Below are 14,676 nucleotides of genomic sequence, written 5' to 3'. Positions count from 1 at the left end.
ATTCATAATATAGAAGAGGCTGGAAAAAAAGGGTGAAGAAGGTAGCATGTGACTGCTTTTGTATTCCTACTTTCTCACCAGTTTCAGCTGAGTAACTGAGTATATGCATTCTCCAGTATTAACAGAATAATATTTTTAATCCCCTAATATAGTGCACCTTGGGAAACTCTTTTTATTTTCAGCTTCCTTGAGCTCCTAGAAGTATGGAATCTCCTTTATTTTTATTTATTTATTTTAAAGATTTTATTTATTTATTTATTTGACAGAGAGAGAGACAGCGAGAGAGGGAACACAAGCAGGGGGAGTGGGAGAGGGAGAAGCAGGCTTCCTGATGAGCAGGGAGCCCGGAGTGGGGCTCGATCCCAGGACCCTGGGACCATGACCTGAGCCAAAGGCAGACGCTTAACAACTGAGCCACCCAGGCGCCCCTGGAATCTCCTTTAAAAGCAGAATGACTAGGGGCTCCTGGGTGACTCAGATGGTTAAAGCGCCTGACTCTTGATTTCAACTCTTGATTTTGATCCCAGAGTCGTAAGATCGAGCCCCATATCGGGCTCTGCACTGGGTGTGGAGCCTGCTTAAGATTCTCTCTCTCCCTCTTCCCCCGTTCCCCTGCCATTTATGCTCTCTCTCTCTCAAAAGATAAAAATAAAAAAATAAAAGCAGCACAACTGCATCTTTAGTATTCAATACAATTTTTCAGATACTAACACAATTACCACAAGCTATAAGATACAGGAAGCATCTCAAATCCCAGGGTCCATGACTGATATCAAGGCCAGTATCTTCCCATGGACTAGAAGGACACTGAGAAAATAGGAAATGGGAAACGAAGATGGATTGGTGATTACAAAGAAAGGCAATAGACTATAGAACCTCCATTTTCTTAGAGGATGCACCAAAGTCAACATACTTCATGAGATAATGTGTTCCAGAGGGGAAAGGCAGGAGGGCAATGGGGAGAAACAACAGCCCAGGGCACTGACATTAGAGGAAACAGAACTTCCAGAGAACAGAGTGTCAGGAGGATGACATTCAGTACCAGCTGTTAGCATGGTGACAATGGAGAGGAAGCAGAGAAACGGAGCGATCTTTCAGAAGAGTATTAAGCCACCTATTGAGAAAATGTACTTAGCTACCAAAAAGTACTGACTGTGAGACAATTTTGTACTTTACTGAGGAGGATAAAGAAACTACTGACATTTTTAGTAGATACGAGACCATACTGTGTAGCATACCAAATCAACTTTGTCAGTAATTAACTCTGGTGAAATTATTTCATTTCTAATGTTAGATTCTTCTCACTAGAAAAATTTTCTTAAGTAAGAAAAGATAGATGGTACTTCACTCATAAGTTCAATTATTCTAATTTCTGATATAGGTCTAATTTGTCTCTTTATTGGTGGATAAAGGACACTACTACATGTTTTTATAGTGAAAAATACTTATTTTTAATGAGACATAGCAGAGGACATTCTTGAAGGTTTTATGGTTTCCCATGGGTTTGCAGTTCCTCTAACAAGTGGCTATAGAAGATTCAGGTAAACCATCAAAGAAACCAATTAGGGGCTTCCCTTAACACTGAAACATGAATAATAGAGTCAATACAAGAGTTGTATGCAGGATCTTCTTTTTCTTTTCACTGCCCTCACCCATTGTCAGTGAATACTCTATGGATTATTAAAATAAAATTAAAAAATACTGACTCACAAGCATCTGTTATTTACTTTACCCAAAATGTCACAGACCTATTTATCTAAAAAAAGAAAACCTTATCCACTTACCAAATGGAAATCTATATGAAGTGACAAACACCAAATGGTTTGGGACTGCACTCTGCATTTTGAAGGGGTCTCTAAGACTGCTATGCTCAACATGAAAAATAAATATTTACAAAAAGAAAAAAAAGAAAAATAAGTATCTACTTAAAAAATTTCTACCCACACAGTAAATATCAGTGTCATGGACGATAATGAGAATAATCTTTTAGTATCGCAGATTATGTTTGGTGAGTTAACAGAAAAGATGCTTACTGGAAATAAACTAAAAATATTAAAAAATATTTTCATCATCGGGCTCTGCTATGTGAAATTGACGTGTAAATACAATGTTAATAGAGGTAGGTGGTTCTAGTCAGAGCTTCCCAACCAGTGTGCCCTGGATGCATTGAAGGTATGCAGGGATATGAATCCTTACAAACTCCAGGGCTGTGGGTTGGGAGGCCCCAGACCATGAACAGCCTCTGGTATCTTGTACACATAGTCTATGTATGTCCTGACATGAAAATACTTAGAGGGGCGCCTGGGTGGCTCAGTTGGTTAAGCGACTGCCTTCGGCTCAGGTCATGATCCTGGAGTCCCTGGATCGAGTCCCACATCGGGCTCCCTGCTCGGCAAGGACCCTGCTTCTCCTTCTGGCCCTCCCCCATCTCATGTACTCTCTCTCTCTCTCATTCTCACTCTCTCAAATAAATAAATAAATCTTTAAAAAAAAAAAAAGAAAATACTTAGAAAGCACTGGTCCCCATTATAGACTATTATATCAAAAAAAGATACACAAACGGTGATGTATATGAAGCTTGGCCATGACACTATGAAATCAAGTCAATTGATAGATTTCTTCACAATCACAGATTCCACTTGAAGGGAAAAATTATATTTTCCCCTCAAAATCTGCTTCTAAGATTGAAAAGACAGAGTTCACTTTCAGCTTCAGGGTGAAACTTCCCATCTGGGAGAATGCAATGAGGGTTTGGAAATGATTCCTTAGTGTGACCAGCAAAGTCAGGATGGTGTTAATTTTGTGACGATCTAATTCCTGTGCAGCTTCATGCCTGGAGCCTGGCAAAGATGCTTAGATCCTCACAAAGATGACTGAAAAATATGCCTCCTGATATAGGATCTTGATATGCTGCATACCTCTTCACCTGGAAAATATCACTTGTGACAAGCTCCACAGGCTTTCCAAGGGAAGGAGCTTGAAAGTCACCAAGAAACCTAACCCTGGATGAAAGACACTTGAGGTTGATGGTATTTGACATCAGTAGTATAGATATATATTTTTTTTTCATTCTAAGCAATGGCAGAATGGGGGGATAGAATATATAGCTTTCGAAAATGTAAAGCCAAAAGAGGCCTAAGATCTATACCTCTCTTCGGAAAACTGGTTTGGAATGGTAAGGATATTTTCCTTCCCAAGAAAACACTCACTGGATTAAAGGCAAAGAGATCAGATCTATCCTTTTTCATGATGGTATTCAAAAATCTATGAAGGGTGTCTGGGGGGCTCAGTTGGTTAAGCATCTGCTTAGCATCAGCTCAGGTCATGATCTCAGGGTCCTGGGATTGAGTCGCGTGTGGGGCTCCCTGTTCAGCAGGGAGCTTGCTTCTCCCTCTGTCCACCCCCTTGCAAAAATAAATAAATGAAATCTTAAAAACAAACAAACAAAAACAAAAATCTATGTGATGCTTCTGAAAGTATGCTACCCACTGTTCAGAGAGCTTCCAGGGTAGCCCTATTTGTCCCATGACATAATCACCCCCAAATTCCCTGCCATTCCTTATCTTCAGCACTTGTTCTACCTGGCTCTTCAGTAACTGCACATGGCCTAGTCCTAATAGGAAGAGCCAAAATGACTGATGATTCCACGGAAACAGAGACACATTTTCTCTTGGTGCGACTTGTCTTCAAGCAAAGCTTTATGTCCATGAAAAAAAAATGCCATTAAGAAAACAACACTACTCATTTTAATTGACGCATTTTCTCTAAGTAATCATTAAAAAGGCCAGATGATCCAGTGTTTATAAATTCATACTTATAGTAAGGGTGTTTGACTACTCCATAGATCTTGCCCACTGCCTAATTGGTCCTTTACAATATTTTGATTTATTATGATTAAGTGAAAGCTAGGGTGGACCATTAACTGATTACAAATAAGTTTGAGTAAACCCAGATATTAATAACAACAGTAGAAAAAAAAAGTCTTGGGTCTACATGATAAACAGAGAACCTCTGATATGAAATTTTACCTTCTTTGAAGCCAAGTACACCAGGAATTAAATGAGGTAGCTCCTGGTTGAAGTGTTTTCTTTGGATTGTATAGCATTTTTAAACAAATTGGAATTAGTGACTAACATTTGAAAAGCAAGAGATTTTACATGAGATCAAGGCCATCACTGATTTACAGTAAAACACGGAAAGTTCCTGCAACATTATTCTCATGTCACCTCTTGGCAATACTGAGCCTGTGATCTGCAGGGACTTGTCATAACTGCCCCTTTAAGCAGGTGTGAGCTCTCTAATTGGTAAAGTTTCCTACCCAGCCCAGTTCACTCATTCATTCAAATAGTCATTCATTCAGTAAATATTTCCTGAGGATCTATCATGTGCCAGAAGACATTTTGCTGGATTCTGTGCTCTTAGAATGTACAGTCTAAGGGGAAATGGATAGTGAACAGTTCCATAAAATTACAAATTTAAAAGAATGCTGAGTTAAAATGTAGAGGGTGCTATGACCATTTGCCAGAGGGTCCTGAAAGGTTCTGGGGGTAGAGGAAAAAGGATTAGCAGTTCCTGAAGAATGGATCTCCAAGCTGAGATGTGGAAAACCAGGAGGGGTTAACTAGGACCAGTGTGTTCTAAGGAGAGGGAACAGGAGGAGGGGAGGTGAAGAGAGGGCAGACTGTTCAAAGACCTAAGTAAGAGGGAATTACTTGGCACAGGAAGGCTGAGGCAGGTGTTCCACAGGATCAGACCAAGAATCTTGGGGGTCATGTTAATATCATTGGCTTTTGTCTTTAAGAGCAGTGGTGGACACTGAGGACTTTTTTAGCAAGTATGTAGCAGCAGCACTGTTTTAAAAATAATATTCTGATTACTGGGTGGAAAAGGGCTAGTAGGGGGCAAGTATGGAAGCAACTGAGGATGATATGCACTAGTTGACCTTATAGAAAAGACTTCACAAACTGACCTGGATGTTAAAAACCTGCATGACACTGGAAATGGCACAGGACCATAAAGAGAGACCTTTGATGTGCTGCTCCAGATCTACTTTCCCCTGCTGTGCACCCAGGAGGCTGACCCACATGGACTTCATCCGCAGGCTCCCTCACCTGCTACATTCTGGTTATATTCAGAAGACGGGTACCACCAGCAGGAGATCAGAGGGTAGCAGGAGAGAGGTCAGGGCATGTATTTACCCAGCTCCTTCTCTATTGGATTGTTAGTGGTTGTGTTCTTCTTCCAAAGGGCCTGGCTCTTGTCGGACTGTGTACCCTTTCTGCTTTCCTTACTCTCTCCCCTTGCCCTTCAAGCTTAGGGGTGGTGATGACTTTCTACTGTTGTCGCCCAAACAAGGATTCCATCACTCATTGTTAGTTTCCTTTAATTTCGGCCCACACATTTCTAAATAGTCCCTTCATTTAAAGATTTATTTTACTTATTTTAGAGAAAGAGGGGAGGTTGCACATGAGTGCGGTGGGAGGGGAAGAGGAGAGAAATTCCAAGCAGACTCGCTGCTGAGCATGTAACTCAACATGGGGCTTGATCCCAGGACCATGATATCACGCCCCAAGCAGAAACCCACAGTCAGATGCTTAACTGCTTAACCAATTGAGCTACCCCGGTACCCCATCAGTCCCTTCATCTAAACTCTCCTTGGTTATCCCCATCTGAATGTGCCATTTGTTTCCTGCCAGGATCCTTGGCCTTAACCCAAATTATGAGCATTAGTTGGAAACCAGTCCAGCTTGGTGTTTTTTAAAACTCTTAATCCTATGGGGTGCCTGGGTGGCTCGGTCAGTTAAGCGGCTGCCTTCGGCTCAGGTCATGATCCCAGGGTCCTGGGATCGAGCCCCACATCAGGCTCCCTGTTCAGTGGGGAGCCTGCTTCTCCCTTTCCTCTGCAGCTCCCCCTGCTTATGCTCTCTCTCTGTCAAATGAATAAATAAAATCTTTAAAAACAAAACCAAAACAAAACAAAACCCTCCTAATCCTAGTATCTTTAAAGGTAAAGGACAAAAGAAACAGTAATAAAATCGCAATGACAAATCCAAAAGAAAAGCATTTAAGATGCATCATTCTGCCTGCCCTCTCTCCTGTAATGAGGTCAAGAAAGTGCCAAGAACACATAAGCACACAGGAGACATGTGGAAAGGGAATTGTAGCAGATGCCGTTTTATGGCAGAGGCCGTAGTGTGTGGCACAGGAACCCTCTTCAGGCCTGCGCCTCCTTCCTCCTCCTCAGTTGCTGCCAGTGTCTGGGGCTGATGGCTCTCAGCTGAGTTGCACTCCAGGCCACGCCTTTCCTCAAAGAAAGCCTGCATACGATGACTGACTGATGGCCTGGAAAGGTCCAGGGAAGTCAACTCTGAATGGGCAGTCCAGCTTCGGGCTAGCATTCCATTGCAGTCAAGACACCCTCTCTCCACCCAATCCTGCTTTCCAGCCCCTCGCAGATGTTGATCCCAGAGGCACTCCCCAGTAAATTTTCTACATGCTCATCTCTATTTCGCAGACTGCTTGTGTCGCAACCTGACCTAAGACAGGTATTATGAACCATTTTCTTACACAGATGTAAAAACTTCAAATGTCAGAATTGTAAGTTGCGGTATTATAATAAAAAAATAGAGTGAGTTGTATAAGCATTGACACAATGGTGATAGTTTTAATATGGATTTCTATGCTAGGAATTAGAGGTAGCCACTTGTCTTTTTATGAGGTTACTGACACACAAATCCTATGTTAGAAGAACAACATGCATATGGTTTCAGAAAGTAGTATGATTTTAAGGCTGATTAAGATAAATGACTTCTTGAGAAATGTGCTTCATGGAACTCTATCTCCCTCAATAGGCTGTGGAAAGGGGCAGACAAAGGTATCGGGTATGGTATGTATTTCCCCAGGATATTTGTAAGTTCAGCTCTTGCTCCATACGAGGCATTGTGCTAAATGCCCCATGTGCATTGTCATATTAACTCTTAAAATAATCATTTGAGGTAGATGATTTTATTATCCCTACAAGTGTAGTAGAGGAGCACAGAGGAGCACCGAGCCAAAAGTATGTCATTGTGCGTTCTAGTCACTGACCCAACCTGGGCAGCAGCTTCCACAGCTGAAAATGGGCATGACATCTGCCAACAGATGTGTGGTGGGGACTAAAGGAGATACAACAGGCTTAGAGAAATGCTTTCCAAGGTAAGTTGTCATGCAAACATTACAAATGATAATTGGTGTAGTTTATGTGGGTGTGAATGAGTGAGGAAGTGTGTGTATGTTGGAGAAAGGGAGAGAGAATTGGTATTCAGCAGATTAGCAAACTGGCACCTTCGTTTTATCCATGAGCAACAGGGACACAGGAATCACATTTTCTATTTCAAATAATTCATTTGACATGAACAAGATGATCATTTGCCATTAGAAAGAAAAAAGTGGGGCATCAGAGAGAAGACAGAGTTATGCTAAGTGAAACAGGTCAGTCAGAGAAAGACAAACACCATATGATTTCACCCACATGTGGGATCTAAGAAACAAAACAAACAGGCTTAGGGGGGAAAAAAGAGAGAGAAGCAAACCAAGAAACAGACTCTTTTTTTTTTTTAAAGATTTTATTTATTTATTTGAGACAGAGAGAGAGAGTGCCCGAGTAGGGAGGAGGAGTAGAGGGAGAGGAAGAGGGAGCCCCCCATGGGGCCTGATCCCAGGACCCTGAGATCATGACCCGAGCCGAAAGCAGACGCTCAACCAACTGAGCCACCCAGGTGCTCCCAACAAACAGACTCTTAACTATAGGGAACACACTGACAGTTACCAGAGGGGGGGGGGGGGATGAGGGAAATAGAAGATGGTTATGAAGGAGGGCACTTGTGATGAGCACCAGGTATGTTGTATGGAAGTGCTGAGTTGCTAAATTGTGCTCCTGACACTAATATTACTCTGTTAACTGAAATTTAAATAAAAACTTTTTATTTATTTATTTATTTATTTAATTTATTTATTTATTTTTAAAGATTTTATTTATTTATTTGAGACAGAGAGAATGAGATACAGAGAGCATGAGAGGGAGGAGGGTCAGAGGGAGAAGCAGACTCCCTGCCGAGCAGGGAGCCCGATGCGGGACTCGATCCCGGGACTCCAGGATCATGACCTGAGCCGAAGGCAGTCGCTTAACCAACTGAGCCACCCAGGCGCCCTAAATAAAAACTTTTTAAAAAAATTTTATTATGTTATGTTAGTCACCATACAATACATCATTGCTTTTGATGTGGTGATCCACGATCCATTGTTTTCGTATAACACCCAGTGCTCCATACAGTACGTGCCCTCCTTAATACCCATCACCGGGCTAACCGATTCCCCTGCCCCCTCCCCTCTAAAACCCTGTTTGTTTCTCAGAGTCCATAGTCTCTCATGGTTCATCTCTCCCTCCAATTCCCCCTCCCCATTTTTCCCTTCCTTCTCCTAATGTCCTCCATGCTATTCCTTATGCTCCACAAATAAGTGAAACCATATGATAATTGACTTTCTCTGCTTGACTTATTTCACTTAGCATAATCTCCTCCAGTCCCATCCATGTTGATGTAAAAGTTGGGTATTCATCTTTTCTGATGGCTGAGTAATATTCCATTGTATATATGGACCACATCTTCTTTATCCATTCATCTGTTGAAGGGCACCTCGGCTCTTTCCACAGTTTGGCTATTGCGGACATTGCCGCTATGAACATTGGGGTGCATATGGCCCTTCTTTTCACTACATCTGTGTCTTTGGGGTAAATGCCCAGTAGTGCAATTGCTGGGTCATAGGGTAGCTCTATTTTTAAATTTTTGAGGCACCTCCGCATTGTTTTCCAAAGTGGCTGTACCAACTGGCATTCCCACCAACAGCGTAAGAGGGTTCCCCTTTCTCCACAACCTCTCCAACATTTGTTGTTTCTTTCCCTGTCCATTTTTGCCATTCTAACTGGTGTAAGGTGGTATCTCAGTGTGGTTTTGATTTGAATTTCCCTGATGGCTAAAGATGATGAATATTTTTTCATGTGTCTGTTAGCCATTTGTATGTCTTCTTCAGAGAAGTGTCTGTTCATATCTTCTGCCCACTTTTTGACTTGATTATTTGTTTTTTGGGTGTTGAGTTTGAGAAGTTCTTTATAGATCTTGGGTACCAGCCCTTTATCTGTCGTGTCATTTGCAAATATCTTCTCCCATTCTGTGGGTTGCCTCTTTGTTTTGTTGACTGTTTCCTTTGCTGTGCAGAAGATTTTTATCTTGATGAAATCCCAAAAGTTCATTTTTGCTTTTGTTTCCCTAGCTTTTGGAGATGGATCTTGAAAGAAGTTGCTGTGGCCGATGTCAGAGGTTACTGCCTATGTTCTCCTCTAGGATTTGGATGGATTCCTGTCTCACATGGAGGTCTTTCATCCACTTTGAGTTTATCTTTGTGAATGGTGTTAGAGAATGGTCGAGTTTCATTCTTCTGCATGTGGCTGTCCAATTTTGCCAGCACCATTTATTGAAGAGACTGTCTTTTTTCCATTGCATATTTTTTCCTGCTTTGTCAAAGATTATTTGACCATAGAGTTGAGGGTCCATACCTGGGTTCTCTATTCTGCCCATTGGTCTGTATGTCTGTTTTTGTGCCAGTACCATGCTGTCTTGGTGATCACAGCTTTGTAATATAGCTTGAAATCGGGCAACGTGATGCCCCCAGCTTTGTTTTTCTTTTTCAACATTTCCTTGGCGATTCGGGTTTTTTTCTGATTCCATACAAATTTTAGGGTTGTTTGTTCCAGCACTTTGAAACATGTCATTGGAACTTTGATCGGGATGGCAATGAAGGTATAGATTGCTCTGGGTAGCATAGACATTTTAACAATGTTTATTCTTCCGATCCATGAGCATGGAATATTTTTCCATCTTTTTGTGTCTTCTTCAATTTCTTTCATGAGTGTTTTGTAGTTCCTAGAGTATAGATCCTTTACCTCTTTGGTTAGGTTTATTCTGAGATATCTTATGGTTTTTGGTGCTATTGTAAATGGAATCGTTTCTCTAATTTCTCTTTCTACAGTTGCATTGTTAGTGTATAAGAAAGCAACTGATTTCTGTGCATTGATTTTGTATCCTGCCACATTACTGAATTGTTGGATGAGTTCTAGTAATTTGGGGGTGGAGTCTTTTGGGTTTTCCACATGAAGTATCATGTCATCTGCGAAAAGAGAAAGTTTGACTTCTTCTTTGCCAATCTGAATACCTTTTATTTCTTTTTGTTGTCTGATTGCTGTTGCTAGGACTTCTAGTACTATGTTGAACAACAGTGGCGAGAGTGGGCACCCTTGATGTGTTCCTGATCTTAAGGGAAAGGCTCTCAGCTTTTCCCCATTGAGGATGATATTCGCTGTGGGTTTTTCATAGATGGATTTTATGAACTTGAGGAATGATCCCTCTATCCCTATACTCTGGAGAGTTTTAATCAGGAAAGGATGTTGTATTTTGTCAAATGCTTTTTCTGCATCAATTGAGAGGACCATATGGTTCTTCTCCCTCCTTTTATTAATGTGTTCTATCACATTGATTGATTTGCGAATGTTGAACCACCCTTGCATCCCAGGGATAAATCCCACTTGGTCGTGGTGGATGATCCTTTTAATGTATTGTTGGATCCTATTAGCTAGGATTTTGTTGAGGATTTTGGAATCCATATTCATCAGGGATATCGGTCTGAAATTCTCCTTTTTGATGGGGTCTTTGCCTGGTTTGGGGATTAAGGTAATGCTGGCCTCATAGAATGAGTTTGGAAGTTTTCCTTCTGTTTCTATTTTTTGAAACAGCTTCAGTAGAATAGGTATTATTTCTTCTTTGAATGTTTGGTAGAATTCCCCAGGGAATCCATCAGGCCCTGGACTCTTGTTTTGGGGGAGGTTTTTGATCACTGCTCCAATCTCGTTACTGGTTATTGGCCTATTCAGGTTGTCACTTTCTTCCTGTTTCAGTCTTGGCAGCTTATAGGTTTCCAGGAAGGCCTCCATTTCATCCAGATTGCTCAGATTATTGGCATATAGTTGTTGATTATAATTTCTAATAATTGCAGTAACCCATAGGTTTTGGACCAATGTGTTTTCATTCTCATTGATTTCCATGAATTGTTTAAGTTCTTCTTTGATTTCCTGGTTGACCCAAACATTCTTGAGCAGAGTGGTCTTTAGCTTCCAAGTGTTTGAATTTCTGCCAAATTTTTTCTTGTGATTGAGTTCCAGTTTTAGAGCATTGTGGTCTGAGAATACGCAGGGAATAATCTCAATCTTTTGGTATCGGTTGAGACCTGATTTGTGACCCAGTATATGGTCTATTCTGGAGAAAGTTCCATGTGCGCTGGAGAAGAATGAGTAGTCTGTTGTTTTACGGTGGAATGTTCTGTAAATATCTATGAGGTCCATCTGGTTCAATGTACCATTCAAAGCTCTTGTTTCCTTGTTGATTTTCTGCTTAGATGATCTGTCCATTGCTGAGAGTGGAGTATTGAGGTCTCCTACAATTAACGTACTATTATCAATAGGACTCTTTATTTTGGTTAACAGTTGGCTTATGTAGATGGCTGCTCCCATGTTGGGGGCATAGATATTTACAATTGTTAGATCTTCTTGTTGGATAGACCCTTTAAGAATGATATAGTGTTCTTCTGTGTCTCTAATTACAGACTTTAGTTTAAAATCTAATTTGTCTGATATAAGAATTGCTACCTCAGCTTTCTTTTGAGGTCTGCTGGCATGGAAGATGGATCTCCATCCCTTCACTTTCAGTCTGGATGTATCTTTAGGTTCAAAATGAGTCTCTTGTAGAAAGCATATGGATGGGTCCTGTCTTTTTATCCAATCTGCAACCCTGTGCCATTTTATGGGAGCGTTTAGGCCATTCACGTTGAGAGTGATTATTGAAAGATATGAATTAATTGTCATCATGTTGCCTGTGAAGATGTTATTTTTATAGGTCATCCCTGTAAATTTCTGTTGTATATCACTCTTGGGGTCTTCCTCCTTTTATAGAACCCCCCTTAATATTTCTTGCAGGGCCGGCTTAGTGGTCACATATTCTTTCAGCTTCTGCCGGTCTTGGAAGCTCTGCATCTCTCCATCCATTCTAAATGACAGCCTTGCCAGAAAAAGTATTCTTGTCTGCATGTTCTTCTCATTTAGTACCCTGAATATGTCTTGCCAGGCCTTTGTGGCTTGCCAGGTCTCTGTGGATAGTTCTGACATTATTCTGATGTTCCTCCCTCTGTACGTAAGGAATTTCTTCCCCCTAACTGCCCTTAAGATGGTTTCCTTGGTTCTAAGATTTGCAAGTTTTACTCTTACATGCCAGGGTATTGGCCTGTTTTCCTTGATCTTGGGAGGGGTCCTCTCTGCCTCTAAGACTCGAATGTTTGTTTCATTCCCCAGATTAGGGAAGTTCTCAGCTACGATTTGCTCAAATACATCTTCTAGTCCTCTCTCCCTCTCCACTCCCTCCGGGATTCCAATTATTCTGATATTGGAACACTTCATGGTGTCACTTATTTCTCTGACTCTATTTTCATGGATTCTGAGTTGTTTTCCCTGGCCTCCTCTTTTCCCTTTTTACCTATTATATTGTCTTCCAGGTCGCTTATTCTCTCTTCTGTCTCAGTTACCCTAGCTGTTAGTTTATCTAGATTGGATTGGATCTCATTGATAGCCTTTTTAAGTTCTGCCAATTCAGCTTTCATTTCCGCCCTTAGAGACTCTATGTTGCCATTAATTGATTTCTCCGTTCTAGCCATTGTCTTCACAATTGCTAGCCTGAATTCCACCTCCAACATCTTGGTTATAACTGCATCCATTTGTAAATCTGCAGCATAAGTCATAATCTCTGAGTCTTTTCTATTTGGGGGGCTCCTCCTCCTAATCATTCTGTTGATGGGTGTTTGAGGGCATGTATAGAGTCCAAATTATTGACCAGAACCCAAGCAAGGTGCACCTGTTTTCTTGGAACCTTAGGGTTGCTGACCTCTTGTTCTCCCAGCCTGTCTTCTGCGGGAGGGGCTTGCTGCGCTGTTACTCAGGCAACCCTGTTTGGGTGGAGTTGCCCTGCGCCCCTGTGGCAGGGGATGGGCTCAGCGGGAATCAGTTTTGGGGGCTTTTGTTCTCTGGCGCCTTTCCCTGGTGGCTTTCCGCGTCTCTTCCGCGAGTCAGAGCAGAAGAGACTGTTTCCAAACCTCTGCCTCAGAGCAGAGAGATCGCAGTCTGTTCTTCAGTGAGCTCTCCAGGCCACACTATCTCTGTTTCTGTCTGTGCTGCTATAAACTGCAGCATCCTGGGTTGTGCGCCCCTCCGCAGCGCTCCCAGTCCTGCCTCCAGGTCAGGGCACGTCTCTGCCCTTTGTGCTTCTAAAACTGCCAGCCGCTCCCAGTTGGTGTGCGCGCGACTCCGCCGCTTGGGCTTCCATCCCGGGGACTGCAGTTCCCGCACGCAAGGCCCCGCCGCTCTGGGTTTCCACCCCAGGGGCTGCCCTAGAGTCCTTTCCCCGCTGCTACCGGTTTGCGAGTCTGTGCCCGTCCACAGCGCAGGAGGCTGTCACTCACCGGTGGTGTAGGATCCCCACGGCCAGGCTCCCTCCCGCTGCCATTTATCCTCCGATATCTGCCCACGGAATCAGGGCTCCCCGCTTCGTACCTCAAAACCAACCGCCTGGGATATTCTCTTTGTAGAGATCCAGATCTTCTTACATCTCAGGCTGGTTTCATGGGTGCTCAGAGTGGTCTGGTAGATATCCAGCTCAATTCTGGGGACCAGTTGAAATAGGGTCCCCTACTCCTCCACCATCTTTCCTGAAAAACCTAAATAAAAACTTTTAAAAAATAAAATAAAATACAGAACGTTCTCTCTGCTGCCCCCTTCTTCCTTTCTAAAAACAGTATTTGTAATTACCATTATTGTTCAAGGTAGCATGTCATCGTTTATACATTCTGTTGAGTAAACTGGTCCCCATGCTCCCCGCCAGTCAAGAATATGTACACTTGACAATATTCTACCCATTCTCTTAAGAAAATTTACCTGATCAGAGGACTTTCAAGCCCTTCAAGTTCACTGTAGAGTGATAAAACACTAGTCGCAAACCAAGTGCATTTCTCAGCCGTGTGCCATGGTGATTGGTGGGATTCATGTCAGTTTTGTAAGAAATACAATAAGTTTCATTTCTGTCATCTGGAGTGCTGGTTCACTGGGAAACATTTATAATGAAAGCTGGTGTTCATGCAGGCTGTGGAAGAAGGAGGCAGCTCCAAAGGGGAAATATGCTGAAATCCTGCCCTCATAAATTTAAGTTAATGTTACTAACTTGGGTGGATAGATCATTGTTTACAGGCCTGGGTGAGGAAAACCAGTGTCTCAGAGCCTGAATTATAGGGAGAGGTACACTGGTTTCTAAGCAGACTTCAAATGCAAATCGAACACAGAAATCTCCACAGCTTCTGTTCTGATATAAAAAGAGATATTTTTTGAGAGCTCTAGAGAAGGCAGTGCATGAAGTTGTAAGGTCTGCCCTTCATATGATACCAAGAATGAGAAAATCACAAAGATGATTTTTCAGGAACCCTGGGGAGTGCTTAAAAATTTTAAGCATATGTTAACTCCATAGTTTTGTCTATATCTAGACCAAAAACCCCCTC

Source organism: Neomonachus schauinslandi, chromosome 1 (assembly GCF_002201575.2).
Source record: "Neomonachus schauinslandi chromosome 1, ASM220157v2, whole genome shotgun sequence".
Lineage (NCBI taxonomy): Eukaryota > Metazoa > Chordata > Mammalia > Carnivora > Phocidae > Neomonachus > Neomonachus schauinslandi.
This window is presented reverse-complemented; position numbering follows the sequence as displayed.